General features: G+C 34.7%; 1 long non-coding RNA gene across 1 annotated transcript in view; it reads left to right on the forward strand.

Annotated features, from left to right (window-relative positions):
* The window catches only part of LOC148131446 (uncharacterized), a 63399-nt gene that overhangs the window by 29733 nt on the left and 8794 nt on the right, over positions 1-24872 (forward strand). Inside the window, exon 2 of the long non-coding RNA XR_015748866.1 lies at positions 15526-15700. This is a non-coding gene — a long non-coding RNA (uncharacterized LOC148131446). The remainder of the gene's footprint in view (positions 1-15525; positions 15701-24872) is intronic.

Consider the following 24872-nt stretch of genomic DNA (forward strand, 5'->3'; position numbering starts at 1 on the left):
TAGCAGCTGAAGAAAGGATGATTTCATCTCTGCCCACATGTCAGTAATAAGGGCGGTAAAGAGGACGCGAAGAGACAGAGCAGTAAATCGGCCAAATATGGCATCTTAGTTATACATAGAAGATGACTGGAGCAGATACGTGCTTGTTATAGTGTAATCTTGTGTAAAGCCGTCTAAAAAGAATTAGGAGAACTTCCTTGCATAAGAAATTGAAAAGAAATTTAGGGGAACTTACAGTGCAGTTCTAGGCTGCATGAACAAAAGGATAGTATGAAGGTTACCTGAAGTGTTTACACTACTTTATACTGTTTTGGAAACCCACCCAACCACCTTCTGGGAATAGTGTGGTCACCATAATAGATGTTGAAACTCTAGAAAGAAAGTGCAGAGAAGAGTAGCAAAGATGATTAGGAAGCTGGAGGCTAAAACATGAATAGTTGCAGGAACTGGGTATTTCTAGTCTTTTTTTTTTAAAAAAAAACTTTATTGATTACAAAACCAAAATATCAAACAAACACAACACACACACAAAAGGAAAAAAAATAGAAAAAAAGATGATTAAAAAACTAACAATTCTACTATGGACAGTCTATGGTTCCTTGTTTGTTATCAATATTGGTGATACATTTACAAATACATCTTATTGCGAATATATAATTATGATTTACATTTTACATTGTTTACTAATATATTTTCTATTTTTGTTCTATCCAGTCATACCAGCATTCCCAGCTTCTATAATAATCTGATGTTTCTTTTTCCTTAAGTGCTAAGGTTAACTTGTCCATCTTTGCACAGGCTGTTATCTTCTGTATAACCATCTCCTCTGTTGGAATATCTGCTTGTTTCAAACACTGTGCAAAGGTTATTCTGGCTGCAGTAAGAATATGCAGTATTATATATTTGACATTTTTAGGAATTTGTCTATTAAATATCCCCAATAGGAAGAATTCTGGTTTTAATTCAATTTGCTCCGCCATTATTTCCTCTAACCATTTTTTTATTCTATGCCAGTATCTTTGGGCTTCAGTGCAGGACCACCACATATGAAAAAATGTTCCCTGTTTCTTTTAAATTTCCAACAATTCAGATTCATGTTAGGAGACATTTTCGCTATTCTCGAGGGTGAGAGATGCCATCTATAAAACATTTTATAGGCATTTTCTTTATATGCTGCTGATCTTGTAATTTTATTATTCCTTGTCCAAACCTTTTCCCATTCTAATAATGTAATGCTACGTCCTATGTTTCTTCTCTAAGCTATCATGTTGCCTTTGACTACTTCCTCTTCTAATTCCGTCTCTAGTAAATAATTATAAAATTTACTTATATTTTTTTTATCTGGACCTAATAAAAGTTTATCTATTTGTTGTGCCTTAGTATAAATTCCAAATTTTTTCTTGTCCTGGCCATATCTATCTATAGTTACTCCTGTCTCTCTTTGTGGCTGATTGTGCGTCTTCGGTTCTTCTCTCTCTTGATGTTTCTTTTTCAAATTCCTACAATTCCCATCTCTATTTTTTTGGTAGTCTTGGTCGTCTTGCAAATTCATTTCTAACTCGTCTCTACTACTCGATTCTTCATGGCCTCTCAATCGTTCATAGAATTCCTGGGCTTTTCCCATGGAGTCTACTTTAATTTTTCTTTCTTCCCAAGTGATTAGCATTCCCTCTGGGATTAGCCGTCTAAATATGATACCTTTTTGGTTTAATTGGTTCACCAAGAATTTATAATCTCGCCTCTGCTCTCTCACTCTTCTTGGGATTTGTTTAAGCACCAAGATTTATTTCCCTTTGTATGTAATTGTTTCTTCTCTAGAAATTTTGTATATCATATCTCGAACTTTCCTTCTGGCAAATCTCACATGGACCTCTTTTGGATGTTTATGTCATCTTGCGTAATTTGTGCTCACTCTGTATACTTCGTCTAACTCTTTCAGAATATTGTCCTTATCTTTTTCCAATAGATCTGCTAATATTCCTGCCATCACTTGTTCTAAGTCCTCTTCTTTAGATTCCATTATATTTTGGAATCTTAGATATGCGGCGGCCTTATCCATTTCCAAATATACCAAGGAATCGTTCATTTCTTTACTCACATTTCTTAATTGCTGACCAACCATTTCCAGCTTCTTTTCTGTTTTTTCCGTTCTTTTCTCAACCTCCTTTATTGTTGTTTTATTCCTTTCTAGTGCTTGTTGTATTGTTTAAATTTTTTGATCCAACTTTAGGATGTCAAGTTTCATTTCTGCCTTTAAGTTTCCCATCTTTTCTTTTAGTTCATTTGTGTCAGCTCTTGATTCGATATGATTTTTTACCACTATTTCCTGCAGCTTCAGCATGGACTCTTGTAAAGTAAGAAGGGTCGATTGAATATTGGCATTCGTGATGATAGGTTGTTTTTCTCCAGATAAAGTTTCTTCAGTTGTCTTTTGTGCCATCACTGAGGTTGATGGCATTGAAGTTGTTTGTATTGAAGAAGTCTTCTTTCCAGTTTTAAGCATTGTATTAGTGACGGAGGTCATTTCTTGTAAAATTTGTTTTTGTTTTTGTATTATATTAAATATGTTGTCCCAAATTAACATTCACTATTAAGAAATATCAACTATAAATGACCACTACGCTGAATAATATGATATGTTACAGGATTAACCTCTCTTATCAATATATATATATTTTCCAGACCACTTTTACAGCTAATTTCTAAATCAAATATCTGGATTTGTAAATCTTAATAACATATCAAATTCCTCTGTTTAAATTTAAATACTATTGACCTGTATATCTATAAATGCTATAGAATCCCAAATCTCAAAATAGTGTTATAAAATAATATTTCAAATATTTACAAATCTAAATATAGATATATCAACCTTACTATACAATAATTAATGAATTAATCTATAATAATCACAATAACAATTATTTAATTCAATCTAATCAACACCTATATTCAAATATCTACACCTAAATAATTATCACCTCCCTTTTTTATGTGTGTTACAACCAAATATAAACTACAATATTACTAATGTATCAATTAAATATATATAAATTACATTTACCACATTCAAAAATCAGTTAAGTTGGTGTCAAGAAGTAATTGTTGCAATCCGCAAATTTAAAAGCTTAAAGTGTCTTAATATAATTGTTCAGTTCAAGATTCCTTCACCGAGTGCACCGGAAGTACAGAGTTGCTGAGTAATGTCTCTGATTTCACTATCTCACCACACTTTCCGCTGTAGTCATTTCTCCTTTTGTTTGAAAGTTTAAGAAGTCAATTTTTAGATTCAAATAGTCTTTCTTTAATAAATCTTCTCCACTTGCAACAGCTCCAGTCCAATAATCCAAAAGGAGACTAGTAAATTATTCAGTTTCATTCGTGGAATATTTAAAGTTGTAATTTAATTCCTTACTTCAAGTCTCCCCCCATCTCAAGTTCGTCCTTCCAATTTTCCCCAAAGTCCACAATTCAAATCCTTCAAAGTTCCCTTAAATTAAATTATTGTTCTCTTTTTTTTTCTTTCCCCCAATTATTATCAGTCTCTCAGATTCCTCCGATTCTCTTATCTTCTCTGTCCGATCGCTCGCATCCTTACCCTCTTCCGTCTCACGAGCCCTTTCGCTTTCACCGCTGCTCATACCTGCTTTGGCCGCTGTTTTTGGGCTTCGCTCCAACTAAGATACTCCAATATTCAACGCTCAATCAGGATCGCAAATTCTTTCACTCGCACTCTTCGTTCACCACACTGTCACTCACTCGCTTCCTCTTGTATGCAACAATCAAGGCTTTAGGACTGCCATTGCTGACAGTCTCTTGTTGTCGGTCTCCACAGGGTTTCTCTACGTCGCAATGAGAATCGCCTTTTCCACACCACGACTTGAGTCTCCCCACATTGGCACACTTCTCTACAAGATGTGTGCACCCCTAAGAGTCACTCCAACAGCAAGAGGAGATAGCATGAAACCCAGAGCGAGCTTCAGCACCTCCGTTTGCCCATATCTCGTCACCGGAAGTCCGGTATTTCTAGTCTAACTAAGAGGATTAGTGAGTGACATGATAGCAATCTTCTAATATTTAAGAAGATGTCACTGAGAAGAGGGAGTCAACCTATTCTCCAAAGCACCTGAGGGCAGGACAAGAAGTAATGGATAAAATATCAAGGAGAGCGCCAACCTAGAATTAAGGAGAAATTTCTTGACAGCAAGAACAATTAACCAGTGAAAGTGCTTTGCCTCCAGAAGTTGTGGGTGCTCTTATCACTGGAGGTTTTAAAAAAGATTGGAGAGCCATTTTCCCAGAATGGTATAGAGTAGGGCTGTCAAACTCCTAGCCCACAGGCCAGATGCGCCACATGGTCATGACCATGCCTGGTTTAGCAAAAGGGGAAAAAGTCCAGATATGTCACATGACACTGACGTGAGTTTGACACCCCTGGTATAGAGTCTCTTGTTTGAGCAGAGGTTGGACTAGAAGATTTCCAAGGTCACTTCCAACTCCGTTATTCTGCATTCTGCATATGGTTTAGAAGGGGCAGGCATTTTAGCACCTGTTGGCTACATATTGCCTCTGATTCCCATTTGGGAGGCTGTTGGGGAGAGTCTCGTCGCTGCGATACAGCTGCTATCTCGGGGCTCTGAGATAGCTGCTGATATCCCCGCTCCTGGTCGGTCCCAACGGACCTAAACCGTCCCGTGAGAGACGGTGATAGTAAGGGGCGCGTTCTGTAGATCCCAGGGGACATTGCAAGTCCCTGGTTGATCCAGAAGAAGCCCTTTTACCATCGGCGGGGAGGCAGCCATTAAGCTGCTGAAGCTGGGACAGCTCCGGAAGGAAGAGATCGTAAGAAAAAGTGTATTGGCTTGGTGAGAACTTTTTTTTTTTAATATTAATATTGGGACTAAAGGACACTCTAAGAATGAGAAGAAAACTGTAAGATTATTGACAAAACTGACTTAGCGGCGATTTTCAAAGAGAAATGTCAAAGTGAGGCTTGGCTTTTTATTTTTACCTTTTTTTTTTCTTTCATTGAACTTCTATGGTGATCTAGTTAAGCAGACTGGTTTTTTCTTTTATATTTACTAGTTCTTTTTTCTCCTTTTTGACTGTTTATATTTTATAAAATAGAGGCCCCTTTAGTTTTGTTCTTTTTTAAATTAAATATATATATTTTTGTTCTTTTTAGGCTTTTTTAAGGGGGAAGAAGGGGGAGTGGTTTTAAGAAATTTTGCAACACTGGGACTTCCGGGTTTGTCGGCTTCACGACGGCAGGGATTTGCGAGCTGCGCGATCCCCGCCGCTAGCAGCGCAGGGGCTCCGACCCAGACGGGTACGGAGCTAGGCTGCCTGCAGGGGCAGCTGAAGGTAGGGGGATCCGGAGAGGGGTTTGGGGGTGTTGCAGACCCCTCCCCGACCGGTAGAACCCCTTTTCCCAGGATGGTGCAGCGGCGGTCCGTAATGGCCGCCACAAAGAAGCTGGCAGCTGGGTAAGAATGCGCAGGAGGAAGTGGAGAAAGTGCTTGAAAGGAGAAAGTTTTTCTTGGCTCCTAGGACTCTAAGACATATTTAATAAAATTCCTGAAAAGTATGACTTTCTGAATAATACCTGCCAGAAGAGGAAAAAAACGGCAGTTTGATGGTGCTGAAAGGATAGCTTACTCTCTTTTCCTCACGGAATAAATAACTGGATATTAAGAAACCTATTTTTTTAGGTGAAAAGTGGTTTTAAAGCGATGAGTGGGAAGAGAGAGGATTAAAAAGAAAATATTTGTATGCTAAGACTTTGTTGGAGGAGATGCCTTAAGGATTTGAAGACTAGAATATATTGTAATAAGATTTTAAACAGAATTGGACTTTCTTTCTCTTTGATTGATATTACCCCAGAAGGAGAAAGTGAGAACTCTGCCTTGGTTTGGACTGACTGATAACTTTGGGACTGCTTTATTTTTTTATTTTCTTTGGAATATTCTGGTTGTTGTAAGAAGAAAGAAGGGGAAAAGAAAAGAAAAGATTTATAATGGCTTTTTCTGTTGAGGAACTGAGAAAAGAATATGAGCAAGCAAAAAAAAAATGGTAAAGATGGTGTGGAAGAAGCTTTCCTTTTTTTAGAAATGGCGCTTACTAACTATCAACAAACATTACAACAGATGAAGACAGCAGAGGAACAAGAAAGAAAGGAAGAAGCCATCTTTAATGAATCTCAGAATTTGATCAAGAAAGAAGGAAGAGAGAAAAGAAGAGAACTAAAGGACTTAAGATCTAAAAAACATTTAAGAAAGGGAAAAATAAGGTGCAAAATCAATATGATGATAGTAAACAAAAGGGAAAAGGAACACGACAGAGAAGGAAGCCAGTAAGGCAGAGGCTAGAAGAAGGGGGTAGAAAGGTTTGTTGGGAGGAGAAAGAAAGGGAAAAGGTGGAGAAAAGCTACAATGTTTTGAAATTAAATGGAAATAAGGAATTTTTTTTAGGGATAATGGATAAAGTATAATTTCTTCAAAAAGATTTTGCAAGGTACATAAGATGAGATGGTAGTATTGTAATGGTTTAAGAGTTGATAAGAGATTAAAATGTTAAAATGTTTAATAATGGTTGGGTTTAAAATTTAATAATAAGGGAGGTTTAGAATACTGTTTTAATTAAAGAGTTTAATAAGATTATGGTATTGATGTTATTATAAAATTTTTATTATAGTATTTGTTTTTAATATCTGGATTTATTGTCTAATTATGTATTTAATTATTCTGGATGTACTAGTTAGATAGAATGTACCAAGCAAAATCGGATTGGGAATTGGATGTTATTTTAAAGGTTAATTTGATTAATTTAGGGGAGATAGAAAGGCATCATACTCTGATTAATGATTTCAGGAGAAACTTCTTTTCTTCTTTTTATAAGGAATGAGACAAAGGGATGATAAAGAATGGACAAAAGATACAAATATAATGATTCAAATTAAGATGATTAATTAAGATAGAATTAAGAAGAGTGAAATATGTGGAGAAGTTAATATAGAAGACTTAGAATGGTAAATAAAATAAGTAATGATATGTAAGATGAGCATGAATATAATTGAAGTCCATGAAGAGAGAGATACCTGGGTCCAAGTTACTTTCCAAAAAGATTTTTTTATGTTTTGTGTGTTGTGTGTATATGTTTTTTTGGGGGGGAGAATCAGTAAAAACTTGCAGAAATATAGAATGAGAATAATGGTAACTAAGTCAGAAAGAAATAGATGAAATAATAATAATGATATTGAATAAGAGTAAAGAGAAGTAAAGAGAAATTGAATAAGAGGTTTTTGTATGTTATATGGAAATGGTTTAAAACAGAATCATAATTTATCTGACTTGTTAAATTTACAATGAAAAAAGGTTTAAACATGTAATGAATAATGATGATTTGTGTGTTTTAAAAATTAATAAAACTTGTTTTTTTTTTTAAAAAAAGAAATTTTGCAACACTGCCAACTAGAGGCTTGAAAATATTTTATTTGAAGTTGAGAGCTGGGAAAAAACTTCTTCTTCGAGGCTATTGAAGTGATAAGATAAAGGGAAGATAGAGGGAAGAGTACTGGAGGATGTTTATACAGGTGCTCTTCGGGACTTCTATTATTAATTGAATATCTGAAGCTTGGCTTTGAAATGTGTGGAGAAGCCAAATAAGAGCCTTGGATAAATAAAAGGCAGTGGGTGTTTTTTTTATTCTTTATTCTTTATCAATTGTTCTATCCCTCCCCCCCAACCCCACAGCATTTTGTAATATTGGTATACGTATTTTTATTTTTTTATTTTACCTCATTTTTAGTTTATTTTTAAAGGGGAAGCCTCAGAATATTTATTTTTTCCCTTTTATTTTTTTTTTATTGGGATTTTTGCTTTCTTATTTCTACTTCTGACTTATTTTTATGGATATTTTGTATTTTTGAGATCTCTCAATTGGATTAAGGTGGGAAGAACCTGAAGAACTTCTTCTTTTTGTTTATTATTATTATTATTTTTATTTTACATTGTTGGCTTTATTTTGTCTCTTTTTTCTCTTCATTTTTAATTTTTACTTCTGAATTATAATTGAGTATTTCACAATTGGATTAAGGTCTTGAAGAACCTGAAGAATTTTTCTTTTTTAATTTTGGGCTTTTACTTCTTTTGGCTTTTTTTTTTTTTTTTTTTGGTGTTTTCCCTTTTCTAATTGGATTATAATTGGTCACCTTATTAACTGGATTAAAAGAACCGGAAGACGCTGAATCACGGAATGAGTAAGAGAATTTTACCTCCGGGCATTTCAACTTCTGCTCCTGTTTCCCCATCAACTGGAGGACGACTTTCTATAATGGCAAAGCAAGATAAAGCACAAATGGATTTAATGACGGTTATGCAAGGAATACAAGATCTTAAAGTGAGCATGGAACAAAGAATGGAGAGTATTGATAAAAGAATTGGGAAGATTGATGAAAAATTTGAAAATTTTCAACAAATGATGGTGAATCATGATGAGAGAATCCAAAAAATAGAAGAGAAAGACAAACAAAGAGATGACATAATTGGAAATATCGATAATAGATTAACAACGGTTGAACAAGAAAAAAGTGGGATGTTGAAGTGGGAGATGGACAGGTCAGAATTTTATCTTAGATTTCAAAATATTGAGGAGGAAAAAGGACAAAATTTGGCTGCAGTAATGATTGAAATCTTGGCTGGAGCCTTGGAAATAACAGAAGAAAAGATGATGGATGGAGTAGATGAGATATATCGAGTTTTCACAAGATATGCGACGAGGAACCAACTACCAAGAGAGGTTCATGTTAGATTCACCAAAAAAACTATTAAAACCCAAATACTACAAGTGGCAAGAGAGGGTGTTGAAGTATAAAGACAAAGAGATTGTGGTCTTAAAACAAGTACCTAGAAAAGTGAGAGAGATAAGAAGAGAATATCAATTTTTGACTAAAAGGCTATTGGAAAAAGAGGTGAACTATAGATGGCTGATTCCAGGAGGATTAATGTTTACGTGGCAAGAACAGAGATACAGAATTGATTCAATTGAGAAAGCAGAAATATTCTACAAGGAATTCTTTGAAAGAAGAGAAATGGAGATAGGAAAAGAGAACATTTCAACTGAATCTGAAGAGGACCAGATGGAAATGAGAAAAGAGGAAGGTGCAATAGGTGGACAAGTGGAGACCAAAGAACAACGTGAAGTAAGATCCACGAGAGCTGTTAGACCTAAATATAAAGTATAACCATGGAGGGAAAAAAATTGATTTCTATTAATATAAATGGACTGAATTCAGCTACTAAAAGAAGAAAAACCTTTCATAAATTAGAGAAGCTAAAATTTGATATAATTTGCCTACAAGAAGTACACATTAAAAACAACACGAACAACTACTGGCACGATCAAAATTAGGAAAAATATTCACTTCTCTGACTTACTGTAAGAAAAGAGGAGTGGTTTTGTATATTAAGGAAACTATTCCAGCAAAACTGACTTTTACTGATGAAGACGGAAGAGTATTAATGGTTGAAATAGTGGACAATAATACAAAACACTTTTGGTTGCAATTTATGCCCCAAATGATAAACAAGAAGAATTTTATAAAAATTACACATGAAAATAATTGAACTGGACTACGCTAATATACTTATGATGGGAGATTTTAATGGAATTGTAGACAATAAATTGGATTATACAGTAAAAGCAACACGACAAAATAGGAAAACTCTCCCTAAAACTTTTTTAAAATGATAGATGAATTAAATCTTAAAGACATATGGAGAGAAAGAAATGCTAAAACTCAACAATATACTTTTTATTCCAATAGACATTTATTATGGTCCAGAATAGATATGATTTGGACATCAACGGAATTATTATCTAATATTCAAGAAATAAATATTGAAACAAGTACATGGGCAGACCATAATCCAATGACAATTAAATGGAAAGGACAAAAAGAAGATCTAGATGGACATTAAATAATACTATTTTAAAGGAAAAAAAATTTTACACAATGGATGGAAAAAGAATTGGCCTTCTTCTTCAATGTAAATAAAAAGAGGACACTTCAATACAGAATGTTTGGGATACAATGAAGGCATATGCAAGAGGATTAATAATAGACTATTCAAAGAAAAAGAACATTAGGAAGAGGCAAATGATTAAAGCTCTAGAAGAAGACCATAAAAAATTGGAAAAAGAATTACAAAAAGCGCCACAAAAAAAAGATATTAGACTTAAAATGGACATAATTAAACATAAAATGGATCAAGCAGAGAAAGAAGAACTGGCACAAAAAATTAGAAGTGCTAAACAGAATTATTTTGAAGATGCAAATAGGCCAGGTAGATGGTTAGCATATAAATTGAGAAAAGAGAAAGAATCAAGGAAAATATTACAGTTAATAGACAATCAAGGTCAAGTATGCTATGGTAATAAAGAGAAAAAAGCAATCATTCGAGATTTTTATGGACAATTATATAAACAGGAGGATCTTGATGAGGGAAAAATTAAACAGTATTTACAAAATGCTAACCTACCTAAGATACCTGATGAAACTGGGGAAATGTTAGAAAGTGCTATAACAATGATGGAATTAACTGAAGCACTCAATAGACAGAACAATGGAAAAGCACCAGGACCAGATGGTCTCCCGGTAGAATTTTATAGAATACTACAAGAATCGTTGAGCATTCCACTATTAGAAGTCATGAATGAAATTATGGTAAATAAGAAAATACCCAAAACATGGTCAGAAGCTTATATTACACTTATCCCAAAAGAAGGGATCGACCCATTACAAATTAAGAACTATAAACCTATTTCCTTATTGAATGCAGATTACAAAATCTTTGCCTCAATCTTGGCAGAGAGGCTTAAAAAATATTTAAATAATTTTATTCACCCTGATCAGAATGGATTTTTACCAAAGAGACAAATTAAAGACAATATGAGGATAATCCTGGATACATTGGAATATTACGAGGTGCATCCTGAAAAACAAATGGCTTTGATATTCTTAGATGCCCAAAAGGCATTTGATAACGTGAACTGGAGATTTATGCTATTATTATTGGAACAGATGGGCTTTGCTAGAAAATTTATTCAAGCAATAGAAGCCATATATTATGAGCAAACAGCAAAAGTAATGATAGATGGAGAACTTACAGACTCTATTAATATTAAAAAAGGTACAAGACAAGGATGCCCATTATCTCCTTTGTTATTTGTATTGACTTTGGAAGTGTTAAATAGAAATATTAGAGAGGATACAAATATAAAAGGAATGAAAGTTAAAAAGGAGGAATTCAAATTGCAAGCCTTTGCAGATGATTTGGTCTTTATTCTGGAAGATCCTCTTGAGACAGCTTTAAAATTATTCGAAAAGATAGAGATGTATGGTGAGATGGCTGGCTTGAAAATAAATAAAGACAAAACAAAGATTTTGACAAAGAACATGTTATTAAGACAAAGAGAAGAGCTGACAGACCTATTGAAAATTCAAGTTACGAATAAAGTTAAATATTTGGGGATATATTTGACGTCAAGATGTACTACACTGAAAGAGAATAACTATATTAAACTTAAGCAGCAGATAGCATCTGATCTGAAAAAATGGGAAAACTTACAATTGTCACTGATAGGTAGAATTTCAACAATTAAGATGAATATTTTACCTAGAATGTTATATTTGTTTCAAACAATACCAATTAGGTTAGGTAAAGACTATTTTGAAGAATTAAATAAAATTGTGTTGAAGTATATATGGCAAGGTAAGAAAGCGAGAATAAAATTAAAACTTTTACAGGATGCTAGAATTAGAGGAGGATTTGGTCTTCCTAATTGGGAGTTGTATTATCAAGCTGCAAATTTAATGTGGGCTAAAGAATGGATAACGTTAAGAAAGACTAGATTGTTGGCATTAGAAGGACATGATTTACTATTGGGTTGGCATGCTTTTCTATGGTATAAGGGAACTAAATCACAGGGTTATTTTAGAAGGCATTATATACGGGAATCGTTATGGTTGAATTGGGAGAAAATTAAGAAACAATGTTATTTGAAAATTCCAGTTTGGTTATCAACTATTGAAGCCTTTTCTTATCCTATAATTTATAAGAAGGAACAAACAGTTAGATATGGGGAATTACTAGATGAAAAGGGTGAACTTAAAACGATGCAAAATTTAGAAGAACAAGGTATAAAGATGAATTGGTTTTCATATGCGCAAATACATTCAAGGTATCTTAAAGATTCCAAAATGGAAGGATTTTATGACAAAATGACTGATTTAGATAGGATTTTGATAGGTACTGATGAAAAAGTGATTAAAAAATTATATAATTATTTGTTGGAAATTAAATTGGAGGATGAACAAGTTAAAGAAATGATGATTGCTTGGGGGAAGAATTTTGGATATGGGATTGACTTAGAGAAATGGCAAAAGTTGTGGTCTCAAAATTATAAAATGACAATGTCAACAGCATATAAAGAAAATTTGTATAAGATGTTTTACAGGTGGCATTTCCCCCCGACAAGAATAGCAAGAATGTTCAAGAATAAATCTGAAAAGTGCTGGAAATGTCATCAGATACCTGGCTCATATTACCATATGTGGTGGACTTGTGAGGACGCTAGAAAATATTGGACTAGAATTGCATATGGTTGGAAAAAATGACAAAGAAACATATAGATTTGAAACCAGAGATTTTTTATTGGGAATCTTACCGATACATATAATAAAAATTTGAAGTATTTGATTGTAAATGTATTAACAGCTGCTAGGATTGTATTTGCTAAAAATTGGAAGAGTGAGAAAATACCAGCAGAGGAAGAAATTATTAAGAAAATATTGGATTGTGCTGAAATGAGTAGATTGACATTTGAAATTAGAGAACAAGAAGATAAACAATTTTATGAAGTTTGGGATCTTTTTTATCAATGGTTAGATAATACAATATAATAATAGAATATTTAGAAATTTAGGAAATAATGAATATACACTTTTTCTTGGTTTTGATAATATTTTTAGAATATTTTATTAAGATAGATTTGGTATGATTTTATGAATTGTTATAAAATAAATTAACTAAATTATAGTTATCTCGCTTAAGTATGAAATAGTAAAATTATAGTCAAATGATTGTTTAATAATGATATTAGGATATATAATTATTGATTGATAATATGAGTTATTATGTAATATAATTATTATGATGACTATGAATGGATGCACAAAAAGGAGTGGTAAACCAACCGATACACTGTCTGTAAATTTATGAAGGATGATGATGTTTTTATGTTATGTCTTATGTTATGTCTTATGTGTTTTTGTTTGTTGTTGAAATCAATAAAACTTTTACCAAAAAAAAAAAAAAAAACTCCTAGCCCACAGGCCAGATGCGCCACATGGTCATGACCATGCCTGGTTTAGCAAAAGGGGAAAAAGTCCAGATATGTCACATGACACTGACGTGAGTTTGACACCCCTGGTATAGAGTCTCTTGTTTGAGCAGAGGTTGGACTAGAAGATTTCCAAGGTCACTTCCAACTCCGTTATTCTGCATTCTGCATATGGTTTAGAAGGGGCAGGCATTTTAGCACCTGTTGGCTACATATTGCCTCTGATTCCCATTTGGGAGGCTGTTGGGGACCCCCTTGATAAAAGTTGCCAAAATCAGTATCATCCTTTCTTCCTATTTTGAGATGTGAACAGAACCATTGTAATTTAAGTTCTAAAATATGTTTGGCATCATTTAAAAATATATCTGTATAATGCATACTATTCCAGAAAAACGTTGGACCATCATAGGAATGTCCAGATTGGGGTAATACAAATGAAGAATGAAAAATACAAGTTTTCTGAAATGTTTCAGTTTGAGAACTATATGTTTCTTATCCATCACTTTAAAAAAACACCACTTTATTAACCCCTTCATAAAACTAGGATACCCCCTCAAAAATCCTGACTTTGCTTGTGTGTATTAAGTATGCATCTTGGTCACCTAAAGGTCACCCCTAATATATAGTACTGCACCATCAGTTTATAAATATTTGCATTCTAATTATGATGAAAAGCAATCTCACCTTTCTATTAAGTAAATATGGTATTATTTAAGTCATTATTGATATCCCACATATCCAAAATGAATTTGGAAAGTATTACAAATAGTAGATAACTTGATAGAAAAGAGAATTCCAGTTCTCAATGTTATTGTAACTAAACTGTATGGGAGGTTAAACTTTCTCAAACTTTCCATCTAGTAATAAGGACCACCTGTTTCAAATTCTCAGCAACCAAATTGAAAATTGATCAGTTTTTGAAATTCTGCAATATTCCATGTGGAAATTAGTGGTAATTGCCTATAATATAATCAACATACTTTTTGATGTGCCAGTAAGGTATTCTGAATTATCCTGATGATATAAAATTATTAAAATTATTTGGAGTATATAGTATCAACTCATATCACTGAAAGGTGTTTCCCAATGTTTATGTTCAATCTGTTTTGCTAGAAATAAAATAAATTGCTATTTTTTTCAGTCTTGATATGCATATTTTTCTTTATATAAGTTGACAACTATATCAAATTAAACAGCCTTGTGAATACAGGTACCTCTTGACTTAAGACCACAATTGGGACTGGAATTTCAGTTGTTAAACAATGTGGTCATAAGTCAAAGACTACCTCTAGTACAGAAGTCTAACATTTAACTATAGAGATAGACACATACATATGCACATGCGCAATGTGACATAGTTTATATATCAGTTTAATTAAGTTTAAGTAAACACTGTCCACAGTAAACTCAATTTTGCATCAGTAGTTTCCCTGAAGAAAGATATTGGGATGAGCATCCTTCACGATTTCAGAAGCAGTGACATAAGATCAAAAGCATCCAAGTAACGTAAAGGTAGTTGATTGAAATTATAGGAATAATAAAATAGATCCACTACAATAATAAGGCTGCTGATCAGATTTAAGTGGCATTTCTGCTTTTTCTGAAACTAAGATAGACTTTAATGTGAACCAGAAGGTGATACTGTAAATATCACCTTTTGATATAAGATGAGAAACAGTTTGGTTTGTAAATGAAGGAACAATTAAGAAACATTTTATCATGACATATCCTTTAATTAAAAGGTTTAAGGAAGAATTAACTAGTTCTAGTAAAAATACTGGTATAGCATTTATTCACTGCCATCTTCTGGACAAATGCAAGAAGTACTCAGTTTTGTACGTGTGAACAGAATTTAGATGATTAGCCACCATATTTTTGAATTTCAAGTTTGTATATATATATATATATAAATTCCAGTCTAAATCTCCAGTCATTTCTTTTAATTACATAAATATTGTGCTGAAGGCCTATGGGATTTCAAATGATAATCATTATTTTACCAACAAGTTGTGTAAGGACATGTAATGTATGTCTGTATATATAACCTTAGATCCTATATGCTTACCTGAAAAGATTCATTATGGGACCACTTTTAATATACTTGTTTATTCTTTACTGCTGCAGAATTTTGTTCAGCCAGAAGGAAATGGAAATGGATTTTCTAAAGGCTTCCTGAGTTCAATCCAAATTAGATTTTCTGCCAGCCAGCCAGACATGCATGCAAGGCATCTGCTGGGACTGTCAAAAAGTCAAGATGGTGACCATCATTCTGGGATCAATCAAAGCCCTGCTCCCAGTGGTGAGGTTTCAATCCCACAGTTTTGACCACTGTTTTGATTTTGGAAGGTGTAGTTTAACATTTTTTGACCTCTCTGCAAACCCACTTGCCTTCTTGCCATCCTCCTTTTAGAGCATAAGGGTGCTGGTTTCTTTATAAGAGTGAACTGCTTGCTACAAAACATGTCTCTGGCCTCATGCGGGAAACCGGAGATTAGGTTGAATTTAAGAATAGGGAGCAAATCAGGTTATAAGAGGACGGAAAACAATGATGGCAGAGGAGATAGCCCAGGGGCATAAACAATAATGGTTTGTGCACATTAGCCTCAAGTGGCCAATAGGTGCTGGATTGTTCCCACTTGGATGGCTATCTGGCTGCATTCCTGACAGAATAATCTGTAAACAATGTTCCTTTCTCTGTCCACAAATCTTAAAAGTTGTCAGGATTGATACACTCCAGTGTAAAGTATGCCAGATTTCACAAACTTTGGAATTGCTGAACGATAGTGCCAACCTAAGGCTTACAGACTAATACTAAAACAGTTAAAGATTGTCATTTTGTGAACAAAGAGTAATGTGGACCTGTACGTGTAAATATGTTTTCACTTAATGCTCTGCCGGGTGAATGTATTTCTATTTCTTATCACCGTGTACCCATAATGGGGTGGGGGTGGGGGTGGGGATATATATTTGTGAGAGAGCTGTAATCCTTCAAATATTACTTCAATTGGTCAAGTTGCCTGGAATCTCTGGGAGCTATAATTTAGCCAGCGTAAATATTCCTTACCATTCAACTTCAGGATATGCTGTAGATATTAGCATTTTTCGTAAGACTGGTTATCAAACCAGTAGATGGTACTGTTGCATCCCCTTGCAGGGAATGAGCCTCACTGACATGTACACTTGCTAATGGGAAAGTATAATTGCTATTAAATTTATTTACCATGCATTTATACACACATTTATACTGAGGTCAGTCAATCTGAATTTGTATCACTTCATTCTTTTCTTATGATAATCCCGAAACAGTTACATGCAGTAACAACAAATGGGAAGGGGGAATCTCCATAAATATAACACAGATATATATACAAAAAAAAGATTGAGACATATAATTCCTCAAATTCTTCATTAAAAGTTAAATCAATCTCATAATGCTATATCAAAAACCTGAAACCAAATACATTTCAACTATTTTGACATATAGAAATTATCTTACACAATTCATTTATAAAACAGGAAAAGCAGGTTTCTGTTTTGCTCAGTACAGAGCAGAGGTGGCATTCAGCAGGTTCTGACCAGTTCTAGAGAATCGGTAGCGGAAATTTTGAGTAGTTCAGAGAACTGGCAAATACCACCTCTGACTGGAGATTTTACAGCTTCCTTCTCCTGCCACGCCCACCAAGCCACGCCTACAGAACCAGTAGTAAAAAAAAAATTGAATCCCACCACTGGTACAGAGCTATGCTATAACATGTTTGTACTGCAAATGAAATTGAAATTGAAACCAAATACAATAGTTATGTGTTTCTATTAGAACACACCTTACACCTCTGCTGCACAAGTTGCATTGCTTACTAGTTTATTTTTGGGCCCAATTCAAGGAATTGACATCGACCCCTAGATAGTATGGGACAGGCTTATTTGAGGGACTGCCTCTTCCCAATTTAATCTGCACTTTCCACCACATCCAACAAGATGGGCATATTACTGTTCCATTGTCTAGGGGGCTACATTTGGCAGGCCCTAGATGGCAGCCCTTTTTTCGTGTGGTGCTCACATTGTGTAATCTTCTCCCCACCAGAGATGAAGTCAGCTTTAGTATTTCTCATCTTCTGAAGGGCCTTCAAGACCTGGTTCTCAAGATCTGGTTATGCCAACAGGCCTGGGGACCTCAGGGGATGGATTAACTCATGAAGTGTCTCCATTATTATAAATATTGCCTAGTATTTTATGTTCTCTTAATTCTGCTTTTATAGTTTCTAATGTTTTTAATAATATTATATAAACGTTTTAGGTAATGATTGTTCTATATTTATTTATGTTTTGGGTGGTTGTACCCCCAGAGTTACTTTCTATGAGATGAGTGGGCATAAAAATTTGAACAATCAATCAATCAAACCCTGGAAACAAACCCTGGGTGATTCACAGTATAAACACAGAATAGCAACTATATAATCCAAATAGAAAGATTGAAACAAGATGTGGAATCTGGCCAGCAATAATAAAAAATGTCATACACCCAGAAGGGTCTCCAACCAACCTAGTTCAGAGCATGAAGAGGAGCCAGGTCTTTAAGGCCTCCAGGAACACCATCAGGGTGAGAGTCATTTAGCCCTCAAGGGGCACCTCATTCCAGAGGGTAGTGCCACTCCTTCCAGATCAGGCCACCTAGGCAGCCACTACAGGAAATAACCACATCAGGCTTTATATATCATAACCAGCACCTTGAATCACACTTGGAAGACATCTGGCAATCACATGGGTATTCCAAGGCATGCCTATCACAGTCCATGCATTTGCATACTGGACTAGTTGAAGCTTCCAAGTGGCCTTCAAAGGAAGTCCCATGAAAGTGTGTTACAGTAAACTGAGCGATTAGGACATGAGTAACACCTGAAAGGCCTCCGATTCTAGGAAATGAGGCATCTATTCTGTTGAGCTAGGCCTGAGTGGCTTCCTTCCCAAGGAAACCTTTATTTCATCTTATGTGACTAAGCGTGACTATATTCTTGAAATCTCTCCATATGGATGGAAATCATTTGCAGCAAACAGGCATTCTCTTTTATGGACTTAGCAAACAGGCATTCTCTGCTGTTTACTAAGTGCATAAAAGCAAGCAAGAGAGTTATTTAGGGCACAATCTATGCAATTAACACCTTTTGCTCATTGAGTGCTGTGCTATGTAGAGGTTTTCCTTCCTTCCCATGATGTGACATAACAAGCACTTTCTTTTCGACTGACTGCTTACTCATGATTTATTGAATAAACAATTGACTGGGTTCATCCATACATTAAACCAAAATGAAACGATCCATATTTTGGGTTTATGTTTTGGTTAAGTTCCTTGCCATAACATTCGATATCTAATTTGGTGGCCTGTAGAAAGTTTACATTTTATTTCCTTTTTATTTTTTAGCAAACTGTTTGTGATATAATGTAAGGCCAAATTGTGTTGGCTGGATAGTGCAGAGGATTCCAGATGCCTTTTCAATGAGAAAATGAGGGAGAAAAAACTAGTTCCCTAGCAAAATTAATTAGATTGGAAGTTAAACTACTCAGTTGAGACATATTAATCTTTAATGTAAGTGGTAAGTTGACATACACTTAAATGTGGAATGCATTAGACTCAGCTGTGTTCTAGTCTCTTCATTTTATTATTTTAAAAAACTCTACAGCATACATTTCCTTAAAAGCCTAAACTAAATGTCTGCCTCTCTTTTAAAACTCAAGAAATCTTTTCCCAAAGTAAGCTTGCCCCCCCTCAATGCCCCCCCCCCCCCCCCCCCCCCCCCCCCCAGTCCCGGCACCCCCACCGGGGAATGTTGGGGGGGACCCCCCCCCAAAAAAAAACCCCCCCCCCCAAAAAAAAAACAAAACCAACCACCACCCCAAAAAAAAAAAAAAAAAAATAAACCAATGTCCTAAAATACAGGAGAGAAAAAAGAGTTTATTAGCTAGTGTAATATTTTATGTTATTATTATTATTATTATTATTACTTTTTTAACAGTTACAACTTTATTTAACAAAAATATAGTGGTTAAGTGTTAAGGTGCCAGAATAGAAACCAGGCGATGATGAGTTGTAGTTCCATTTTAGGCATAAAGACTGGCTGCGTGATTTTGAGCTACTCATTCTCTCTCAGCCTAGGGTGTCGGGCTCAGCCGAGAACCCAAACCAATGGACTGATATTTGGTTGATCTGCGGAAAAATGCTAGGAAGGAAAAAAAAGAGCATATACAGAGACATATTTTAATTTTTCAACGCCTAGCCCTAGTGTGTTTTATTTGATCAGTAGAAAAAATGCAATAGTTATTAGTGGCCAGATTCCCAATATATAACCAATCAAATAATTCTGACTGCTGTCTCCAGCTCGCTCTCTTGTGCACCATTATGCTATTCTCATTTATAACACTATACTTCAAATAAATCATTTCTGCCCAGAAGACGAATTAATGTCACAAACTTTGTTGATCTCTCTGGTTTCTATTTTTATTATTTTAACTGAGGAAATTGAGAAAATGTTCTACCAATGCTGTTGAACCATATTCTATGTTTCCCCCGCCTCCTTTCCCCTCTTTTCTATTTATTGAACTTTGGAAAATATGCATATAATGCAAAACAGGTATTTAATTGTAGTATTTTGCATAATATTAGAAATATTTTAATATTTTAATAGCATATAAAAATAGCAGTTCTGCTTATGTCCTGCATGGAATTAAAGAGCTGAATCAAAAGTTGTTAAGACCATTTCACAACATGGTAATTTTCTTCAGAGGCATTATCTATAAGCATGTTATCTAATAAATAGAAATATATCAATTTTACTTTGTGATGGTGGGTAATTAACGCTGAGCATAGAGTTAGATCTAATTAGATCTTACTCATTGTGTCTATGTTTTTTGAATTAAATATTCCTGAATTTTTACATTCCTGAAATATTTCTGAATGTGAATATTCCCCCACCCCACCCACATGTATGAAAATGAGTAGCAAGGAGGGGTTGTAGTTTTTTCAGTGAGCCACAAAGGATTAGGTGGAGTAATTTCTGAGGTGCAGAAGCATTTTGAACATACATCCAACTTTCTTGAGATATACTGCAGACATGATGCTGAATATATTGTATATATTGCTACAATATCTATTCATTAGACTTATATCCTGCTTTTCCTCATTTGAGTTAAAGGGAGGATATATAGCATCCCTTTCTTCAATTCTGAAACTATTCCAAAACAACTACAGGTAGTCCTCAGCTTATAACCAAAATTTCTGTTGCTAAGGGAAACATTTATTAAGTGAATTTTGACAATTTTATTACCTTTCTTGCTGGAGGCAACAGATTCTGTTAGGATTTTTCAATAAAATTGTAGATAACATCAATACAAAATGTCTTAATATGAATTAAATTATTTTCCTGACAACCAACTGTTGTTTCTTCAATATGCAACCAGGATTCCCTTCCAATAACCATGTAAATAATGCTGTATAATCCACCCAACCACGCAGTGGGGTAAATTCTGTCTATAGCTCTGCACTGTTCTTTTAGATTAATTCTACTTGCAAGAAAGTATAGTCTTAAAACTTAATCTTAAAGCTAGAATCCAAATTTTCCAGAAAGTTTTGAAGAACTTTCCACATAGCAAATATTTTACCCATTAAATGCTGGCTTACTTTTCACCATTTATTTGTTCAGAAAGGAGACAATGTGTAGGAAAAAGTGGCCCACCAGCTTGCTATCCAGCACACTGTAAGCTTGATTTTTAAGAGTCTTCTATATACTTGTTCATTATTTATTCTTGTTTTCAAGAAGAAGTGAAGTAAAGTTACATAGTATATGCCTCTGTAATGGCGTGATTAGAATACTGGCCAATGAATTAGGAAGACTGCCCATGGTGTGCATTCTCTGGTTCTTACATGAAGCTCCAGAGGTAATTGTCTGGATAGCTAAACTGGACATCCAGTTATGAGGTCACTGCTGTACCCCTGTAGAAGTTTTGCATATAATTATGTGGGTTGTGTGTTTATGTTTTCTTCTTTTTGTCATGTTCTCATTATATGCTAAGGACTAAATAATGGAAAAACTCAGTTTCCAATCTCTTCTTGATCATAAACCACACAGACACACGCACACAGAGACACACACTAGCACACCTGGGCATTCTAGTGCAAGACCAATACTTATGTGGACTGCTCCAAATGTAAGCCACGGCTTTTGTGACCAGCCATGAAAGTGAGGAAAAGTCAGGGGCTGTACTAGGGCAAGATGTCTAATGTGGCCTACAGATTGCATTCAGGACCCAGCATTCCATCTGTATGAGTGTCAACAGAGGACAGTATGAGAGGAAACATGAAAAGCTACATCATCACACAAATGGTGAAAAATGCATCTTTTTGTCAGAATCTGAATACAAACATGTAAAAGTTTATTTCTCTGGGATTGTATCACTGCACACATGTCATCATTTAAACATCACTGTGGTTTTCTATGGACAACATTGCCTATTTATAGCCCACAGAACCATTTTTAAAGAGGGAAGCCTGGGTTTGGCTCCTTGTTTGCTTTTTGAGGACTCAGTTTAGGAGAGGTTAAGGGCCAAAATGGACAACTTAGGCCTGTCAGAATCTTAAGGTACTTAATTCATCCCTTAAATACTGTTATGCCAGACCCAGTTTGCCTTTTTTCACTTTCTTAAAAGAGGGAAGGAAGGAGAACCCTCCACTTTGGTGATAAGTCCAGATAAGTGACTAACGAAGTGTGACTCCAGATCAGTAGTAAAGTTACTAATCCACTGTAGAAGTATGTTATTGGTACATGTGCTCAGTCTCAGAGTTTTAGAGAATTGAATGATGTTTCCAAAGTTAAAATGACTATGAGAGATAGTTAAAAATGAATGTACCATATTTCAAAAGATAGTAGATTTATATTTATCTTTCTGAGTCTGGGAGTATTTTTAAAATTTTAGAGGATGCTATTAGTGCTTCACAAAATGAGCTCTCATGGGCTTTGGCCTATTTACAGCATTGCGTTGTTGCCTATGACCAATTACAAAGACTCATTTTCAAAAATCAAACTAACAAGATTGCTTCTTAGTAGCTCTTCTTATCCAGGATGTTTGGGAAACAAAGTTCAATAATTGAGCATCATACAAATGAAGCAATGAATGAGCTAATTAATTTGTTTCTTTCACCTCTATGGTCATGTAGATGAATGTATGTACATGTTGGTAATTTTTCCCAAAACAGATACGATTATCATTTAATTTTAAAAACTCACATTTTAAACCATACCAAAGAGTCCTGTCATCAAGACTTTTACTTTTTAGAGGAAATAACAAAACCAAAAGGCCCTTGATTTTAAAATAATTCGACTGTGACTAAGGCAATTTCTTTGATATCTATTTAGTCGATGTAACACTAAAATTCTTGTGTCTGCAATTTTTAACTGGGTGAAACAATGAATCTTGGGGCAAAACCACTTCAACCAAGTGGGCTAACTTATAGAATGTGTTCAAAATATCTGACTGATGATTGCCATGAAATTGAAATTTGGAAAATGTTATAAAACATTTTATGAGCATTTAATGACATAATACAAAATGTCATAAAACAATTCCTTTGGTCAACCCCTGATATTTGTCTACATATGCAGTTCAAATTGGGGCTACTTTCAAACAAGACACATCTCTGACTATCTCCCTGAATTTTTGAGAACTGACATTGTTGAAGGCATTGAGGAAATATCGCTAAATGATCAGCCAATGGGTCATGGGTTATCTACTATCATTTAAAATCCTCTGACTGTCCTGCAATTTGAGTGCCTAGAAATGAACCTGACATCTTTTCAGTACAAGAAAGTATTGCTTCATCTAAAGGTGTCCCAAAGTCAATGTTGACATTTCCAGAGTCAAAAGTTTATGACTTAAATCCAACACTTTTTCCAGATGGAAATTAATAAATGGATTTCATTTATTATTCCATTAATAAATGGAATAAATAATAAATAAATGGAAATTCATAGCAAAAACTATCAGAATGTCAGAATTTGGCCTTTTGTATGCAAGTTGCCCTAAGTTGGCCATTAATTTATATCTCACAGATATCTCTTATAAATTCCATGATATATAAATTTATATCAAAGAATTTGCAAAACTGAAGCTTGGAAGACATAAAGTAAAAGTATTCCTAACACAGAGGAGAGCCATAAAGGGGGCATATCTATCAGATTCTCCTGCACTGGGTTATTATTTTTTTTAAATGAAGTTCAAATATGGTAATCCTCTGCTATGTAGTTTATGAAATGTTAATTATTGAGCAAAAGATTAATATCTCATCATGGCAGACTTTAGTTTGCAACTCTCCAGCTCTATAAAATAGCGTTTCCTGAGTCCTTTAAAAGTCTTCTCTTTCTTCCTAAATTTAAGTGAACAAACAGAAGTTATAAACCAAAGAGAGTCATCCTTGCAAACAAGTGCTTAAGGATTTTTCTCACCTCCTACAAACATGTATATTTGTTACTGTGGTATTTGCCAGTTATCTTGTCTAATGGTTGGTACAGCAGTTCAGATCCCATTGTAGCCATTAGTGACTTTTCAATCCTGCCATCAGCACTTGTATAGTTTTTCCTGAGTAATTAGACAGCACATTTCTTAATGCCCAGGAACAGGTGCATAGGACTAAAGTCCAATCTATCCAAATAAACATAATAAAGAGCATTAAATCTTAATCCAATTTAGGTGACATGGAGGGATACCTGCTAAATAGAGCAGTCAGACGTGGGGATTTAAAGCAAGTACCAATGGATTGTAATATTTTGACCCACAATTTAAAAGAAAGGTTCTTAATAGTCCCTTTATGAAGGAAACACTGCATATATTAGCAGGAACTGAATAGTAGTTGACTGTGAATTTCATAGGACAACCGGATAACTGGAATGCAGCCATTTGTGCTCAATATGGCTTCTCCATAATGGAGATGCCTGCTCACAAGAAAGAGAAAGGAAGTCCTACTTCTGGTAATGGCTGAGAAAGATGGAAAAGCCTTTAGAAACATCCATCCAGGGTCTTTCCTGTTTCTTTTCATGGCATTTTTAATAATTCTGAACACCAATTCCATTGTCCTGATCAGCCCTGAGACCAATGATGTCAATGTGTACCATCAACATCTTGGTCAAAAGTGAACAGCACTTTACCTAGACATGTTTTCTAACTGACAACCCCAGGCACTTTTTTTGCTCAGGGGAAATGAGGGCACCTACGCCTTTTTCATAGCTGCGGCTGCTGAAGAGCACAGGGATCAAAGTCTCCAGATTGTACTTGGGGGCTTGGAATGATAGGACCAACCCATCTGAAGAATATCCAGTTTGAAAAAGCTATCCTCACATGTAAGGCATCCATATTCCTTGCGTCCATATTCCTTGCAGTAGGCTCTTATGTAAAGAATGACTATTGTGTTATAAAAGCGTGAATGTTATCCA

This window comes from Notechis scutatus, chromosome 3 (assembly GCF_049901735.1).
Source record: "Notechis scutatus isolate UNSWTSFEM ecotype Mainland chromosome 3, rNotScu1.2, whole genome shotgun sequence".
NCBI lineage: Eukaryota > Metazoa > Chordata > Lepidosauria > Squamata > Elapidae > Notechis > Notechis scutatus.